Source organism: Pituophis catenifer, unplaced genomic scaffold (genome assembly GCF_029215685.1).
Source record: "Pituophis catenifer annectens isolate HBS135680 unplaced genomic scaffold, rPitCat1.0.hap2 SCAF_8, whole genome shotgun sequence".
NCBI classification, from domain to species: domain Eukaryota; kingdom Metazoa; phylum Chordata; class Lepidosauria; order Squamata; family Colubridae; genus Pituophis; species Pituophis catenifer.
Genome location: NW_027256888.1, coordinates 70,205,025 through 70,224,723, shown reverse-complemented (window position 1 = coordinate 70,224,723; position 19,699 = coordinate 70,205,025).

Sequence of the window (19,699 nt, the reverse complement as noted above, 5' to 3'; positions counted from 1 at the left end):
TGCGAAGCGTCCAAATTTTGATCACATAACCACGGGGATGCTGCAACAGTCGTAAGTGTGAAAAACGGTCATAAGTCACTTGTTTCAGTGCTGTTGTAACTTAGAACGAAACCAATTGTTGCAATTCGAGAACTATCTGTACTTCAAATACATACAATGAACATTTCTCTTTCCACTTTTAAGTATAAATGCCTTTTTCTTTGTTAAATCATAATCAAAGAATGGTTACAAGGCTTCAAACTCATTTTTATACATATAAAAATTATTCCTTGCAAACGTGGCTGAAGTTGGGAGCCAGACTAGATGATGAACATACTTCAATGGTGGCTCAGTGGCTAAAACGCTGAGATTGTCGATCGAAAGGTCAGTAGTTCAGCGGTTCGAATCCTTAGTGCCACATAATGGGGTGAGCTCCTGTTACTTGTCCCAGCTTCTGCCAACCTAGCAGTTCAAAAACATGTAAAAAATGCAAGTAGAAAAATAGGGACCACCTTTGGTGGGAAAGTAACAGCATTCCATGTGCCTTTGGCGTTTAGTCATGTCAGCCACATGACCACGGAGACGTCTTCGGACAGCGCTGGCTCTTCGGCTTTGAAACGGAGATGAGCACCGCCCCCTAGAGTCTGGAACGACTAGCACATATGTGCGAGGAGAACCTTTACCTTTAAACAATTATTATGTATAAAGCGGAAGCAACACCTATATTATTGTTGAGTTTTAAGCAATTTCATATTGCTTGACCTGCTAATCACCCACACATTTTCAAATCGCAAAGCTGTGATTATATGGCCATCAACAATTTTGGTGGTTTGCACATCTATTTGCCTATGCAAGGTTATTTCCTTCCAGAACTTCACTGCTTTCATTAAAAAATTGTGTCCCCACTGTTGGATCTAAAGAGCAAGTGCTCTCTGATGTTTGTTTGCTGTTCTATTTTTGTCCACAGCTTGCCTTTCCATGTCACATTTCAGCACTGGTTCTTTACAGAGTTTACTTTGCAGAAGATTCCCATATATTTGCAATCTAAACACAGTAGCAGCAAAGTTTTGTGTCTATTTCTAAATGAGGCTCTTTGGCCTCATTGTAGCTTTCTTTTGGTGGGGTAGGTGCAAAAGTAAATATTGTGTCATATTAAAAAATCTAGGAAATCCCAAAACTATAGAAAGGAAACAGCAAACCATTCTATTCAGTTGCAAAGAAAATTATGGGAAGTCACGAAGAATCACCTTTGACTCAAAGGGGATTTATTTTTACCCGGGGGGAAGGGGGGGCAAAGTGTGAATGGAAGTGACACTGTAACATCAGAAGAAAGAAAGAATTAATTTTTAGGTTACGGCAGTAGACATTTTTGATGTTTGAGTTTTTACAGTAGATTAAATGTTAAAGAACACAGGTAGTCCTCTAGTTACAACATTTTTTAAATGACCGTTCAAAGTTACAATGGCATTGAAAAAAGTGATTTATGACCATTTCTCACACTTATGACCTTTGCAGCATCCCCATGGTCATGTGATCAAAATTCGGATGCTTGGCAATCAACTCATATTTATGACGATTGCAATGTCCCAGGGTCATGTGATCATCTTTTGTGATCTTCTGACAAGCAAAGCCAGATCCACTTAACAACTGTGTTACTAAATTAACAACTGCAGTGATTCACTTAACAAGAGTGAAGATTCACTTAACAAGTGTGGCAAGAAAGGTCATAAAATGGGGCAAAACTCACTTAACAACTGTCTTTCTGTCTAACAACAGAAATTTTGATCTCAAATGTAAATTGAGGACTACCTGTAATCTCCAATGGACTGTTGCCTTCTGGCAGAAGATACAGAACAATTAAAACTCGGACCACACGTTTTCTGAATAGTTTTTAACCCAGAGCTATAATTGCACTCAACAATGAACTAAAGGGCCACCATCAGTGAGCTGTTGGACAGCATTTGTCTGTTGTGTGGATGATTGGGTGGTTCAGGGGTGGGGAATTTGTGGTGGGTGGGGGTGTGTTTGGGGATTGTTATGTGTGTTGGATCTGGTCTTTGGGCGTTAAGTGAATTTCATTGTATGGGTATACTGTGCATACACGTACAATGACAATAAAGTTGATATTATTATTATTATTATTATTATTATTATTATTATTATTATTATTATTATTATTATTATTATTATTATCATTATCATTATTATTATTATTATTTGGAGAATAAGCTTGCCTGTTCTGTTCCTTACTTTTAGCCTGGAGAACTCTTCAATAATCATAACACCTAACTGCAACAGCACAAATTAAAGGAAATCTAGGGACTCTGAAAAAGGAGCTGGGAGCTTCGAGTAAGATGTGACTCATGAATGCCCATCCCTAAGACACATCTATTCAAAAAATCACTTGTATTTGGTTTGTAAATACTTTCAAGAGGGGACAGTTACATAAAATGCTATTTCCTACTGCAGTGAACATCTAAACATGCACAAAAATATACTTTTGGGTTTGGCCCCAAAGCTATTCAAATATTTTAATTCCTGCTGTACTCATCTTCTGGGCAAGTCCTTATCCTGAATTAATATTTGCCAGCTAAGAGAAACAACCTAGAGCTTAGAAAGGTATATTTAAAAGGCTTAAACAAATTTAACACCAGCTCCTAAAATACTACCTTGTCTCACATCAGATAAATTCTTTAAAGGAAGAGTGGGTTGACTAGACTTATGGAATCCACGTTTGCCCTTTGCTGAACCCCCAGCTGGGGCCAGAGGCAAAACAGTGGTTCAAGATGAAAGTTCATGATGATATTTCTTTATTAGTTATGTTCTAACATTGCTGTAATGGTTTGGTAACCCCAATTTTATCCCTCATTCTTAACTCTTGCAAGGCCAACATTTACATAACTACCTAAATGGACTAAATGAACTGCCATTTGTCAGAAATGGTGTAGGGCCATGATGGTGAACCTATGGCACGTGTGCCACAGGTGGCATGCAAAGCCATATCTGTGGACACGCGAGCATAGCCCTAGCTGATTTTCAGACCTTCCGGGCCAACCGGAAGTCGGGAAATGGCCCGTTTCTGGCCTCTGGAGGGCCTCCAGGGGGGTGGGGAAGGCTGTTTTCACCCTCCCCAGCCTCCAAGAAAGCCTCTGGAGCCTGGGGAGGGTGAAAAATGGGCCTACTGGCCTCCCCGTAAACTTTTTGCTGTTGTGTGCCAAGCGTGGTGGTGGTAGGTGTCGCGCGTGCATGCGCGGGGTGCGAGGGGCATTGAATTATGGGTATGGGCACGCACTCACGCTCCCCCACCCTGTGCTCCCCCCGCTTTTGGCACGCGACGGCAAATACGTTAGTCATTACTGGTATAGGGTCTCCTGCTTAAGTGGGGCGTTGGACTAGATGACCTATAAGGTCCCTTCCAACTCTGTTAATCTGTTAAATATCCTGCTGTTTTCTGTACCAAACAACTGCCAGTCACAAAACAAGCAGAGAATCAGAAAAGTCATATTTCTGCTACTAACTCTATTGCCATAGCTAAGACTCATCGTACCAGAATTAAAACAGAGAAGCCACTTTTATTGTCTCCAAGTTTCCTTGATTTCAGAAACCTAATTTGGAGGGAGGTTCTTCTATTGTTTAACACTATCTTTTACTGATTTCCTGAAAATCACACAGAGATGTTCCAGTAGACTTACTTCTGCATGTCCCCTTTTAATGAAGCTGCTGTCAGCCATGCAAGGCAGGGCAAACAGGAAGTACACATCTAGATGAACTACTTCTACTTTATTGTATGGCTACATTAACAGAATCTTGCAAGTCTGAAAGTCCATTTCTCCTCTATCACCTTTACAAGCCAAGAAACAAGGTAGGGTCCTGTCTGAGACATTTACCATGTCTGCATTACTTCTGCTAAGCTTCCTCTTGTCCAATCGTTCCCTGATTATGGCTCTTCCTCTGTTTCCCAAGGTCACTCTCATACACCATTACAGTAGTTCAGAGATATTCTTCATGGGACAGAAAGTTCCCCAAAACCAGATCAAAACTGCAAAGGGGAAAAGTTTAATGTCTCATTTTTCACCCAACAAAATATGGCGTGAATTGGGGTTCTGAATCTATTTAATCGCACGCAAATATATTTGCTAACTTCACAAGGTTAGAACTGTAGGGATGCAGTGGTTAGAGTGCAGCATTGTAGGCTAACTCTGCCAATTGCCAGCAGTTTGATCCTACCAGCTCAAGGTTGACTCAGCCTTCCATCCTTCCAAGGTCAGTAAAATGAGGAGCCAGATTATTGGCGGCAATATGCTGACTCTGTACACTGTTTAGAGAGGGCTGTAAAGCACTATGAAGCTGTATATAAGACTAAAAGCTATTGCTATTAGTGAGATTGGCCTAAGCTTTTCTTTCACTGTGAACCGCTCCTGCAAATGCACTTGTCATTTATAAAGTAGTTGAATAAACTGCAAGTAAATGGATACAAATCTGGGAAAAATGGAACATCCTCTAAGTAAGAAGTTGAAGAGTTATTTCTATTTCCTTGCACAAATCTCTTAATATAGAGAGGTAAAACTCTGAAACTGGCTCTATCAAAAATGTGGAGACTAGAGGAAACTATGGCTTCTATGCATGCAAGCAGACAAGATCAATCCCAAGTTTCACATGAAACCCTGAAAAGAAAGTAGGAATAGCAAGCAATAGCACTTAGACTTATATACCGCTTTACTGCCCTCTCTAAGTGGTTTACAGAGTTAGCATATTGCCCCCAACAATTTAGGTCCTCATTTTACCCACCTTGGAAGGATGGAAGGCTGAGTCAACCTTGAGCCTGGTGAGATTTGAACTGCCAAATTGCAGTCAGTCGGCAGTCAGCAGAAGTAGCCTGCAGTTCTGCACTCTAACCACTGCGCCACCATGGCTTATAGTAAACCAACAAAACCAAAAACTCATCTCTAGTAACAGAGATGAAGAGCAATCCTGCGAATGGAAAAAACAGTACTGGACTAGATGAACATCTGGACTTAGAGATGGCCTTCAAAGGTTACTGAACCGTCTGTATTTGTCCATGCTGAATGGAGTTGCTCAGAGTTGTAATTTAGAAACATCTGGAGAACCACAGATTTGGCATGATATTAGTTCCCAATGTCCCCAGTTAAAAAAGCAGAAGAATAGGATGGTTGGCCTTGCATTGCTACCACAGAATATGGAAACTACCCATACCAACCAAGTGTCCCATTACCAACTCAACTCTTCCCGCAAAAGAAACTGTGGGAGAACACTATTTAGAGGAGAACAAACATTGCAGCAACCATGAACATCAGGAAAAGGAAACAGTATCTTCCAACAAAATAGATACCCACAGAACTTTATCAAAAAATGCCTGACCACTCAACCCACTATAGTGGGTTGACACAAGCTGTGAAAAGGATAACACTGCCATACATCAAAAACATCTTGGAAACCAACAAAACAATATTACAATCATGTGGCCTCACTGAAGCACACAAACCAACTAAAGTCCTCCAAAACATCCTAAGTAAACCAAAAGATACAACAGTCCCAGAAAAAAAAAAACCAAGAGTCATTTACAAAATATACTGTACAATGTAAGGGTTGTAACAGCCATTGTGTAGGACAAATAGGCCGACGACTAGCAGAAGTGCATCCATGAGCACCAAGTAGCAGTTAAAAGACATGATGAAAACTCCTTAATTTCACAACACATGGATAGATTTAAGCATATCTTCAACTGGGAAACTAGGCATCCTAGACCAATCCAAGTCCAAAAATACTAGAGAATTCCTGGAAGATTGGCACTCAAACAAATCTGTCATCAACAGACACATAGAGATAAACAACATCTATATACCATTCAAAGGAGATCAAAAAGTGAAAAAGGAAACAAAAGAACCAAAACAACTCCTCACCAGCAATCAACACCTAGACAAGAAGAGATTGAAACCAAGATTAATACTAGAATAACAATCAAGAAGTAAATTATATCCCAGTTAAGAAACTACCAACTCAGACAAACAAGCTAACAGAAACAACAGCCTACTCAAGAAGCCACCAACATTCCCATCAACACTGACAAGGCAAGCCACTGATAAAGAAAAAGAAAGCACCCCACTCCCTTACTAGCACTGATGATGTTACCTAGTTTGGTTATGAAACATCTGCAGGAAAACAACCAAGCTCAGAGAGTATTAAGGACCAGCACACACAACGCAGCACACACAAAGTCCGTGCAAACCTTAGTTTACTAATTAAGGACTACTAATGAGCTTTCTTAGTAGTTGTTAGAACACAAGTACAGTTTAAATCAGTCTTTTCTGAACAAGAGCTGTTAATTTAACTTCATTAACAGCCAACAAGAATCCAAAGAATAATAACTCAATTCTGAGGCACAGTATTTCAGATAACCGTAATCGTACTGTGGTTGGCAGAATGCCCAGAAGCAATTTGCAGGAAAACTGACAGGAGAGAAGCAAGAGCCGATCAAATGTTTCTGGAATCAAGACGCGAAGAAATATGAACGAAGTTGTTTCCTGCAAATTGCATCAGTCGTCGTCCTTCCTTAAATAGGCTAGGGGAGTGGTCAATTAGCCCAAAGCCTTACTCTCGAAGAGACCTCCTCCTGAGGAGCCACTCCTGCCTTTTAACAGCTCTGCGCAATTGTGCATCAAGAAGAGGCTCCTCCTCTTCTTCCTCTTCACTTACGGGAGCTTCTGGAGGTTCTGAAGGCCCTGGCTGAATCAGGGCCTCTGGCACCACATCTTCTCCAGCCTCCTCATTGTTTGACTCGAGTGCCAGTTGCACAGGCTGCTGATGCATCACCACATCAGCCTCCTCGCTGTCGGAATCAGCTACTAGATGCACAGGCCGCTGACGGGCCACAACAGTGAGGTAAACTGGGTGTTTCCGGCTCCTCCCCAATCTACGCAGTCCAATAGTTTCAGTTGGTGTAGGTGGACTATTCTTTGGAACTTCTGGAACTTCCGGAGGCTGCATGGCAACTTCGACATGGGAGTCGTCTGGTGGCATTGGCCCAAGAATAAAAGGTATGTCTATGGCCTGTTTATTGTCAGATTGAGAGTTGTGGATTAGTTTTCCCTTGGCTGCTGTGTCTTCCGCAGCTTCTGGCATGAATTACCCAGGTAGGGCCTGGCTTGCAACCAACTCTAGTGGAGGCAAATGGCATCATTGTAGTTGGTCCATGTGCCTTCGCCATGTGCGGCCACCTTCCAACAGGACCCTGTATGAGTGGGGTCCTATCACTTCAACTACTTGGCCTGGCAACTACCAAGGATCCCCTCCATAATTTTGGGTATACACCCAATCTCCTTCCTGGAAGGAGTGGGCCCCACCGATCGAATCTGGGGGCTTCTCTGGGAAATAATCTGGTGTAAATGGTCCAGGTCCATTCTCAACTGGCAGCCATTAGCAACTAAGCCAGGCTGCTGTTTGTTGTCAGGCATGATGTCGCATGCTGAGTCAATAGGTAGGTGGCTAATTTGGTTTGCCAGTCCCCGGGCCCTAGTTTGGTGAGGGCTTCCTTAGCCAATCTTACAGTTTGTTCAGCCAGACCATTGCTGGTTGGGTGGAAAGGGGCCACTGTGGCATTCCTAATGCCATGCCTTGCCAAGTAAATTTGGAAAGAGGCCAACGTTAGTTGAGGGCCGTTATCTGTCATTATGACATCAGGCAGGTCGTGGGTTGCGAATAACTTTCGCAAGGCTCGAACGACAGCGTCAGCCGTGGTTCAGGTTGTAGATACCACCTCCACCCACTTAGAATAAGCGTCCATGATAACCATGAAGGTGTGTCCCTGAAACAGCTTAGTAAAATCCACGTGTATTCAGGACCAGGGAGGCCCTGGGACCTCCCATTCCCTAACTGGCAATATGGGAGGGGCTGAACTAGCTACCCTATCCTTAGCATTGTACCTCGCGAAGTCCAATGCCAACACCGGACTCTTCTGTTCATCAATCTGGAGGATTGATGGGGCCAGAGCAGGGTCTCCACAGGTGCAGGCAGGGGACATCGTCTGAGCGCATCAGCATTTCCCAAGGCTTTACCTGGGAGATGAGTCAGTTTATAATTATAAGCTGCCAAGAATACAGCCCATCTTGTCATCCTTGGTGACAGGATTTGCGGGGTTTGATGATCGCTGGCCAGGATTCCCAACAGCGGCTTGTGATCTGTAAAGAGGACAAAGAAACAGCTGTATAAGTAATATTGGAAGCATTTAACGCCGGCCACTAATGCCAGCGCTTCCTTGTCGATGTGTCCATAATTTCATTTCGTGGCAGACAGAGTCCTGGAAAAGTAGGCGATGGGGGCCTCAGTTCCATTTGGTAACCAATGGCTCAGAACAGCCCCCACCCCATAAAGTGACATGTCACAGGCAAGAGTAAGAGGGAGGTCGCTGTCATATTGGACCAAAACACTGTCTGAAGCGAGCAGTGCCTTGACATCCCGGAAAGCGGCAGCTTTTTTCTGCCCCCATTTCTAAGGCATCCAGTTGTCCAGGAGACAGTGGAGAGGCTCAGCGATGGTAGCCTTGCGAGGCAAAAACATATTATAAAAGTTCAAAAGTCCCAGAAACGCTTGCAGTTTGGGCTTGCTTGCTGGTGTCAGGGTGTTTCGAATGGCTAGCACTTTTGAAGGTGTCAGATGTAGACAGGCAGCGTCAATGAGGTAGCCTAGGAATTCCACTTGTGGCACCCCCAATTTGCACTTGTCAGGCTTGAACTTCAGCCCAGTTTGCTGGAAACGGGTTAGCACGGCACGAAGGCGGGTAGCAAGCTCGGCTTCATCCGTTGCAGACATGAAGATGTCGTCAAAGTAGGGGATCACCCCTGGCAAGTCATATAGCAATCTCTCCATACGGCAGTGAAAAATGCCAGGGGTGACGCAGACCCCAAATTGCAGTCGTCAACGATGAAAAGCGTCGTGGTGGGTGACAATTGTCTGTGCCTCAGCAGTTTCATCATCCACCTCCAGTTGTTGATAGGCTTGTGCCATGTCGAGTTTGGTGAAGATGGTACCTTGTCCCAAAGAATGGAGCAGGTGTTGCACTACTGGGACAGGATAGGGGTTAGCCTGTAGGGCTTTGTTGAGAGTCACCTTGTAATCTGCACAGATGCGTATGGAGCCATCAGACTTTAGGGGGATGATGATTGGTGTCTCCCATCGGGCATGGTCCACCGATTCTAAAATGCCCTGCACTAGCAGTTTGTCAATTTCTTTGTTCACTTGTGGGTGGAGTGCAAAAGCCGTATAGGGGCAATCTTGGGGTCCAAATTAAAAGAGATTGGTGTACCAGTATACCTGCCAAGTCCCTCACTGTAAACATCTAAGAATTCATGGATCAAGTCCGAAAATACCTCAGGGGTAGTGGCATGGATACCAGTCACAGCCAATCCTAAGGTATCAAACCATTCTAGTCCCAGTAAACTGGGTAACGAGCCCTCAACGACTATACACTTAAGGCGGCTGCTGAACCCTTGGTATTGGACCCGAAACTTCCCACAGCCTAAAACAGGGATGTGATTACCCTGGTAATCACGAAGTCGGAACTGACAAGAAGTCAAACGCCTCTTAGCCATTGAGGGTACTATTCCTTTAAGAGTGTTCCAGGATATAATAGACACGGAGGAACCGGTGTCTATCTCCATCTTACAGGGCTTCCCTTCTTTTAAAACTGTGAGGGAATTTTTTTGCCTCAACTTGGAGCTAGTCTGATCTATCACTGTCTCGGGGTGGCAGGCACCCCTATAGATAGTGAAACAGTCTTCCCCCTTCTTACCCAGTCATTTTCGGGGTCGGTATTCAGGAATAGGTCTTACTGAATTATTTTCTGCCGGCTGATTTGCTCTACAGACCCTTGCGAGGTGGTCCCTGTTTCTGCATTTCCTGCAATCAACATTCTTAAATCTACATGCGGAACGATGATGATTTCCCTCACAACCTATACATAGGACTTGTGCCTTCTTTCCTTCAGTGCGCCAACCCTTCTTTTGGGTCATTTTGAGGTGACTGATGTCCTCCTCATCCTCTGACATCTGGTCAGAGTTGATCTCATCTTGGTGAACAGTGGTATCTTTACGGGCAGCTTGTGGGCTTAGGTTCTTCCTTATCTCAGTGGCTGACTTATTAGATAATTCTGAGGCTTGATCTTCGTCTACTGCAGATTGCAACGTGACGTCTGTCCTAGCTAATAGATGGCACTGCAATCGGATATCCCTGACTCCGCATATTAATTGGCCTAAAAGGATATCCTCTAGGTCCCTAAATTCGCAATACAAGGCATGTATTATTGCCATGCGCTCAAAAGCCCAATTGGGCTTATTATGAGGGAATGTCTTATTTTGGGGGAAACAGGGTATAACATAGCATGAGCAACTAAAACATCATAAAAAATCTTTAAGGAATAAAAATGACTTGCGATACAGTTTTATCCTCCAAAAAAGCCATGGTCTTATGAATTGGGGATGTGTACAAATTTCAAGATGCAATGTATTCCTTATGGTTTGGACCTCTGCAGAAAAGCTTTACTTCTGTTCCTAATAAAACACATAGCAAAAAATCTCTACACAATGTCCATTGTCTGTGTGCAGAGACTGTTGGACATATTCAATGTCAGAGAAAATCACAAAATTTGATTTAATGGGCCAGAATATAAACAGATAGTGTAGCATATCCATATCTTTCTTGTTCATATTTGGGCTTACTGTGATATCTGATCCAGGTCTCTGAGTTAGAAGAAGGTATGTGATGTCTACGTTGAATAAATACGTTTTTCATTACAGCAAAAATCAGTACTTGGAGGCTTTGTAAGGAAAACCTGAGTATGAATAAATAGAAGCCTTTGACAACAGGCAGGCAAGAATATGTGATTAGAAGCATCATAAAAATAGTTATTAAGAGTAAACTGGTATAACAGATAGCCGGATCTAGGTGTCACTAAAATGTTACCTTTTGCTTAGAAAGTATCTCCTGAACATCACGAAAGGAAAATGTAGGAGAATAAAACTATAATCACAGACCAGGAACTTATCTGGCATTCATAATATATATTATCTTCCACAAACAAGTCATAAAATATACTTATCTAGTATTTTGCAGGAGTGTGGGATACAGAGGAGTTCAATTTAGTGCAAAGGTACCTAATAATTTCAAGGACAAAAGGAGGGATTAGTGGGTTTCCATTTAAGACCATGTGAAGTTGCTAAGCTCCAATTGGTTGCTTAGAAACTAAACCACAGTTTATATTCTTGCAGGGTACCATTCTGGATCTTCATCTCAAAGACCCGAGGCACAGAAGCATCCAGTACCCCAATGGTTTTTAAACTATTCACAGGTGTCCAGCAAAAAGGTGAGTGGATTATTTTTTTAAATTGGAAAAACGAAGTTTCCCATATAATCGCTTTATTAAAAAAAATATGGAGGGATAGAATGTATAGAGCGTTGAGTATACCTTTTCTCCAAATAAATGGCTATTTGAAATTCTTGCACTGGATGTCCATTTTAAAAGCAAATAGGAAAATTTAAGTGAGAGAAACTAAAAGCGATTTAGCATCATTCTGCTGCACGAAAGCCGTTTTGTGCATTTGCACAGAGTTGTATGCCATAAATTTGTATGTAACAGACAGAGTTCCGAGTGGAAATCTAAATAACTGGAGCACTTCTTCATTCAGAAATGTTGTGATCTTGTCTGCTGGATTTTTGCCATTTGTGAAAAAAGCTAAAAAAAAAAAAGATCTATATAATTATGATAGAAAGAGTAATTTCTGTGACATTGTTCTCAGCAGGGTCAAGAGTACAGTTAAATTTTCTTAAGTACCGCAGGTACCATTGAGTTGAGTTCAACTCCTGATGACTAGAAGTAAAATGTTCCATTTTGACTTGTTCATCTCAAAATATGAACAAAACCAATTTTATATTTTCAAACAAGCCACCCAGTGAAATCCAGTTATCTTTGGGATTTCACACTTATCCAAAAGTTGAAATGCAGCTTGGTAATTAAATGATGTATATTACAGAACAGCCCCTCTCTCTTCATTAAAATTTTACTAAAATATACATTATAACATCCTGCACAACATGTGGACGTTAGGTATAACTTCAAACAAAAGGCATGGAGAATGATGCATATAAATGTGTAAATTTCCAAACTCAAAAAAAGCAGAGAAATAGGAGCAACTGAATTTATGAATGGAAAAAATTGAAACTATGAGAAGTTGCAATGTGCATATTTGTCCTTCCATTATTCTCAAGAGTGATGACCCATTGATGGAAGAAAACATTAATAGCATGCATATAGGTCAGATTCAGCACAGAATAACAGTTGGAAGGTCCTAATCCGACCCCCTGCTCAAGCAGAAAATCCTATACCATTTCAGACAAATGGTTTCATTTCATTTCAGTATAGTACTCAACAGTACAGTAAATTTTAAAACTGAGGATGTCCTGTTTTAAATTCAGGGAACTGAAGCAGTTACAGTTATGTTTGCAGAATCTAACATTCTGATAACACAGTGTGAATAAAACTTTTAGGATTAAATAGGGCACTCTTCTAGCTAGGACCAAACTGAATGTGGTATGAAATGCATATTTGGTTTTAATGTTCAGGTTTTTCTCAAAATGCGAATAATCTAAGATGGGAATGCTAGCAATTACCGGAACTTCAGCAGAGGGGGAATTTAATGTCAAGCTTGATCCTTAAGCAACTGCATTTTGAATTTGGGGAGATGCTATCTCAGTAGCTATATGAATTTAGTGGTGAGATAATGATGGCTTTGCGGTTGTTTTTTCAGCAACTGGAAACGATTAGAATGTAGAACATGAGCTTGGACTTTCCTAAAGGGGTTTTAATTCTTCTTCTGGAATATCTAGATGAAATTAGTTTTTCGGAAAAAATGACACACATGTTGAACAGATTTTTGACAGAATTTACGCACAAGGAAAAGATCATCTTTGTTGCTATCTGAATAGTCTTCCAAAATTTGACAGATAAAAATAAGAACATGATCTGCTCCCCTAAGATAAAATGAAATTTGGACCAGAATGGAGTGAAGAAACTGTAATAAAAACAATAACAATGTATAAGTTGGCTTGCTACAGGTTGAAATCCTTATAAATTACTAGAAGGCAATTGAGAAGTTAGGAGAATTCCTTTTATGCACTGGGAGATAGAGGTAAAAGAAAGAATTTCTGGCAGCACCATGTTAAAAATGTTATTTACTGGAGATGTTATCCCTCATTTGGACAATTAGTATTAGATACACTTCTATTTGGCGGCCTTGGTTCCATTTCCTCTTATCACTCTTTGTCCTTCTACTTGTTTTGAAACCTAGGACGAAAAGACAACAGAAAAAGGATGGTGTTAATAATCCTCTCATGTCCTTTTGGGGTTTCTTTCCACAGCTTAATCAGGTTTGGTTGTCCTCTTCTGGTGTGAATGCCTTTTTTTGAACAATTACAGAAGTAAAAACTTGCTCAAGGAGACTAACCACCTAGTCCTTCCTCTACATTAGCACAGTTGTTTCTGGATAGCTCACAACCAAGGTATGAAGGCTACAACTGTTTTTTTTCCCTACCATTGCCTCTTCCTCTGTCTTCACTGGGATTCAATTGCATATTATCTACAGGCTTAATGGTTCCATATGTCCATTTTGAGCAGCTATGGGAAAATTTTATAATCTATGATCCCATAGACAGAAATTATTGAGAAGGCCAACAGCTGAATGGCTCTAAACTTCCCATCTTTGCTCTTGAGTAGAAGTGCTAGCTAGATGGATCAATTTTATGACATCAACTTTGAAAAAAGATCATTGCTGCATCTTTTATCTTTTCTTTTATGTACTCCGAGAGCGTATGCAGCAAGACAAATTCCTTGTCACACTTGGCCAATAAAGAATTCTATTCTATTCTATTCTATTCTATTCTATTCTATTCTATTCTATTCTATTCTATTCTATTCTATTCTATTCTATTCTATTCTATTCTATTCTATTTGAGCAATAGAGTCCATCAATTAACACATTCCATGAAGCGGTATTTTCTTTTACCAGACCTGAATTTATTGTCAATAAATGTCTAACTTTAGCAGAGAAAAATATATCCCACTCTGCCTTCTTCACATTACTACGTACAATTATATAAGTCTCTGAGATGCCCCCCCCCGCTTTCAATGGGAAAGATTTGATTGGTTTTTTTTTTATATATATATATATATAGGCATGATATTTTAACCTCTTGCTCTTATTTGAAAGTTACCACTGGTCATTCCTCTTACCGTTACAATAATGCTTTCCAAAGATATTTGAAATTGAGAGAACCTCCTCTATTCTCTTGGCAATTGCCTGTTTCCACCCCACTGTGGAAAACTTAAAACCCAAGTGGTTTGAGAAGAATGTTTCAATAGATACCTTGGTTTGAACCAAGCACAATAATGAACTCTTAAGTACTTTAAAAAAAGAACGTTGAGGTTTTTTACCTTATGATATACTGGACTTTCCCATCTATTTATTCTATATGTTTCTCTTGAAGCTTTTTTCTTTCCCCACCTAAATTGGGATGTCCCATCTCGTGACAGCTAGAAACCTATTATTATGAGTTCTCACCTCTCTGGTGGTTTCACAGTGCCTGGACCTTTATAGCTGCTGAAATAGTACAGAATCATTTGACCAGCATATAGAGGAGATGATTAACAACTCATGTGGCTTTTTTGGTCTTGGGTGGCATATCAGCCCAAGGGCTGGTGTTGATAATTAAAGCCTACATGAGTATATTTGCTGCCATGCCTTTGAGAATAAAAAAACTCAACAACCCTCAGCCAGTTATAGTGGTTATAATAACAACTTCCAGATGTTCCTGGGATGCTGTAAGTTCTCCAAATGTACAAAATGCAGAGATAATGCAATCTATGTGCGCGAATCAGTAAATATGACTTATTTATATGAGCCAAGGTGGCGCAGTGGTTAGAGTGCAGTACTGCAGCTACTTCAGCTGATTGCTAGTTCAGCAGATCAGCGGATCAAATCTCACCGGCTCAAGGTTGACTCAGCCTTCCATCCTTCCGAGGTGGGTAAAATGAGGACCCAGATTGTTGGGGGCAATATACTATTTAGTATACTGTCTTTGGTGTAAGCCGCCCAGAGTCCTCGGAGAGTGGGCGGCATAGAAATATGAATAATAAAATAAATAAACAAAATAAATAAATAAATTTGTCTTTATGACCACCTCATCAATGTAAGAAACAATATTGGCTAGGAAGGAATTGTGTGTTTATTTCATTGTTTTTTCTCAGGAGGTTTATTGAGACTATTTAGACAAATACGGTGTTCATAGGTTTACCTGCAAAGATCCTATCATTATCGAAAGTAAATTCTAACTCCAATATCTGTAAAGTGAGCCCCCCAAAAAGAAGGGGAGGGGGGGAAAGAACAGGTTAGAGCTTTTGGAACTCAAAGCTGAGTTTAAACTAGCAGGGAGTTTTGTTCTTTGTACGCCTTATATTGCACAAGCAAGCACTTATGTAATTGCAAAGGCTTTGTGTTAAATATAGCGGCCTTTCATAATTCCCAGATTTCTGTCTTTTTGCAAAAACCAATATATTTTTAGACTTCTCATGGGTAGTCTACTATTAGCATATTGCAATGGCCCTGAGCCAATTTTATATGAATGGGAGACCTGTGTTCTACAACTGAAGGGGAAAGCAGGTAGTTCTCCCCTAGTCAAGCTGTTCAGTTTTAAAACAACTGTCGTTCGATAGAAGAGGGTTTATTAACCTTCAGAAGTTGTGGGTGCTTCATCCCTGGAAGCTGTTGTGGCCTGCCAGCAGCCTGCGCGGATCATGGCTGATCCCGACGAGGAGGAGGCTGGTGTGGTGTTGCGCCAGCAGCCTGCACAGCTGGCGCTCACGTCGGACAGCTAGGAGGCCGAAGAGGATGCTCTCAGCCAGGGCCTCCAGAACTTCCAGAGGCTCCTTCCAGTGGAGAGAGCGAAGTAGAGGAGCCTCTCCTCAATGCTCAGGCACGCAGGGCTGCCAAAAGGCAGGAGTGGCTACTCAGGAGGAGCAGGTTTACTCGAGAGTGGGGCTTGAGGATAATTGGCCACTCCCTTAACCTATTTAAGTTGCATGCAGCTAGTGCTTTCTTGCTAGAAACAACGTCTCATTACTACAGAGCATCTTGGAGAGCGAGCAACTTCTCATATCTGGTTTTCTGGGCTGGTTGCCAATCTTTGTCAGACTTAATAACTTTGATAAGGACCCTTTGCACGGGAAGCCTGCATTCTTGAAAGGGGTTTGTTTGGAATTAAACAGTGTTTGCGAAGCTTGGTGTGTGTCACATTCTCTGGGAATCTGAAGCTGGAGCAGAACAGAAGCTTTCAAGAAGAGACTGGACAGCCATCTGTCAGAAATGGTATCGGGTCTCTTGCTTGAGCAGGCGGTTGGACTATATGACCTACAAGATCTCTTCCAACTCTGTTATTCTATCCCTACAATCTTGACAGCTTTAAAGTGTGTGGACTTCAACTCCCACAATTCCCCAGTCAGCCAGATATCTTAAAGCTGTCAATGTTCAAAAATACTGCATGAGAAATAGTTTGACCAAACAGAAAAACTCTTGTTTGAAAGCAGAACTACGAACACCCCCTTGATCTGAGTAATGAGAGTACAAAATTCTTCAGCAAAATTTTTGTGGCAAGAGTTCATAATTCTCAGCATCTTCAGTGAAACTTCTTTCTACTCTCCTTTAGCTTCCCTTCTTTTTTTTTTTTATTGCAAAAGTTTTACAATTACATTTTCACCCCTTTCCCCCCCCCCACAACCCACCCCAAACTTCCCAACCTCCCTAACCCTCCCTAACCCTCCCCTGCCCCCCCAGACTTCCACACAGTATACTCATATCAGGTAAAAAAAAAACCCTTAATATAAAACTTGTATAAAACTTGAACCCCTCCCTCCCCATTACAATTTTTCTTTTTATCTTGATTATATTAAAATATTTCTAATACATTATTTTCAGATAAAAGCTATTTGATACTTCCTAGTTTGATATTTGTTCTGAACATATTCTATCCACTTTTTCCATTCCCATTCATAAGTCTCTTGTGAACAGTCTTTTAAGTATGCTGAGATCTTCGCCATCTCTGCAAAACTGGCCATCTTCGAAGTCCATTCCTCAATAGTGGGCAAAGCTTCGTTTTTCCAATATTTACCTATCAACAATCTTGCTGCTGTTATCATATACAATATCAATTTTGTTTCACCCAATGTAAAACCCTTAACTATACCCAATAAAAACAATTGTGGAGAAAATTGAATTTTTTTCTTCAAAAATTCAAAATTGAATTTTCTTTCTTCTTTAGCTTCCCTTCTGATAGCTATTCTAACTATTACCTGATCAAATATTATTAGTCAGCTTATTTTACAAACTAGTGGACTGGATGGGAACAGAAAAACATGAGTTTAGGATGGGGAGATTAATCATGGATCAGTGTTAGATTTTACAACATTATACATTATTCAAAAAAATACTCATCATCAGCCTTCAGAGGAGTCATATACATATGACATTTGTTGACTTCAGAGCAGCTTTTGACTCTTTCTAGAGAACCGTGGAACAAATTGGAGATCTTATCCATTCATAGGTGAATGCTGACATTCCTTATTAAAATGTTGCATTATAATATCTGTATCTAAATTAAATTTGACAACTAAGATCAGTTTTCAGCTCTGGTGCCTTACTTCCAGAGTGTTGGACAAAAGTGTGCATTTTAAACCATTTCCTATTTAATTTTTTTGTATCCATTTTATGGTGGAAAAAGTCACAGCCAGGCTGGTGGATGGGCCTATTATTTATTATTTCTATGTGCAGATTATGAAACCAAATTCTCAATTTAAGCTCTTGGACTGAGGAGAGCATTAGGTCCGTCTGCCTCCTATTGCTCAGATGATAACCCAGTTATTAATTATAAATTATGTTTTTTTCAAAGATACTATCAAAATAAATTGCAAAATAACAGGAACGTTATTGAACAGGTTAAGGCCTTTGATTATCTTGGAATTATTTTTCCTGCAACACACTTCAGTTCAGCTTCAAAAGAACTGGTAAAAAGCCACAGCTGCCGTATTAAGGGCTTTCCATACAACAGGAGGTGATTATATACCAGCTGAAGTAAAAGAGTTAGAATACTTCATTTCTTATGGGTGGTCCTTGCTTAATTACCATTAATTTAGTGACTAAAGTTACAGTGGCACTGAAAAAAGGGACGTACAACTGGTCTTCACACTTATGACCATCACAGTTTGCTGTGAAGGTTGTCATTTGCAACCTTCCCAACTAGCATTCAGCAAGCAAAGTAAATAGGAAGCTGGCAGGACACCACAAGTTGTGATCAGATGATGTCTTGCTTAATGTCTACAACCAGGACTGTTGGAACTGTCATTGCTAAGCAGGGCGGTTATGTGGTAATTCATTTAATGACCACTTCACTCAGCAACTAAGTTCCCAGTCCCATTTAGGGCTGTTAAGCAAGAACTACTAGTATGTTCCTACCCTGTTTCTCAAAAAATAAGACCCAACCGGAAAATAAGTCCTAGCATGATTTTTCAGGATGCTTGTAATATAAGCCCTGCTCCCAAAATAAGCCCTAGTTAAAATTGTCAGCCAGATGGGTGCATTTAGTACCGTGTTTCCCTCAAAATAAGACCTAACCAGAAAATAAGCCCTAATGCGTCTTTTGGAGCAAAAATTAATATAAAACCTGGTCTTATTTCCAGGGAAACACAGTATAAGGACATGGAGCCATTGGAAGCTATTCAATTGGGATTTCTATGGGACATTTTGGGACTCTCTGTGCATCCCAAACACAATTGTTTGCACTGAGATGGGAGGACAGATAGCATTGTTAGCTATTGGTTTATATTATTTTCAAATCAAATGGTTTGACTGCTCTGACTCTCAGATAAATAGGTGCCTTCCTAATGAAAATTATTTCATTGCACCTTAAATCCACCTTACTTGCGCCAATCCCAATGGGTAGATAATTCTTTCAACAATGTGCCGAGTGATTGACTTTCAAAATGCCTTACTTTATCCTAGAGAGACCAAAGCAACAACAAAAAGTCCTTATTATATATTGCTGCAGTGCCTTTTTATAGACCTATTCATGCTATATAAGTATTTCCCCAGTTTCAACATGATATTTAGAGAGGTCTGAGGATGACTAAGTCTCCTACTAACTAATCAGGAGGTGGAGAGTTCAGGAAGTAAAGCCAAACTGAGTATCCTGACTATGATGGATTATAAATAGTTTCAGGGGAGGTGTTGTTATATTAACTTAATATAATGTTATATATGCTTTGGTATATTATTTTAGCTGTATTTGTACTTATTTTATTAATAATTTTAAAGGTTTTTTTTAAAACAATTTATTAAATAAGGAACTGTTTATTTTTCCCAAATATCTCAAATGTGCTATTTCAGGTTTTTCTGAGGGGACAATTTCAGCCTTCTTGAGGGGGACAAAATGGCAACTGCCAGTTCTGCCACTGTACTCGCAACCTGATACCCTACCCCCACCCCATCTAGGATACCTATGCTGACTATGGAGTGATGGGAAATGCAGTCCCAACATAGCAGAGTAGTAGGTTGGGGGAAGATATGTTAGATATTAGGAACTCTGGTTTGTAAACAGGAACAGGTTATTT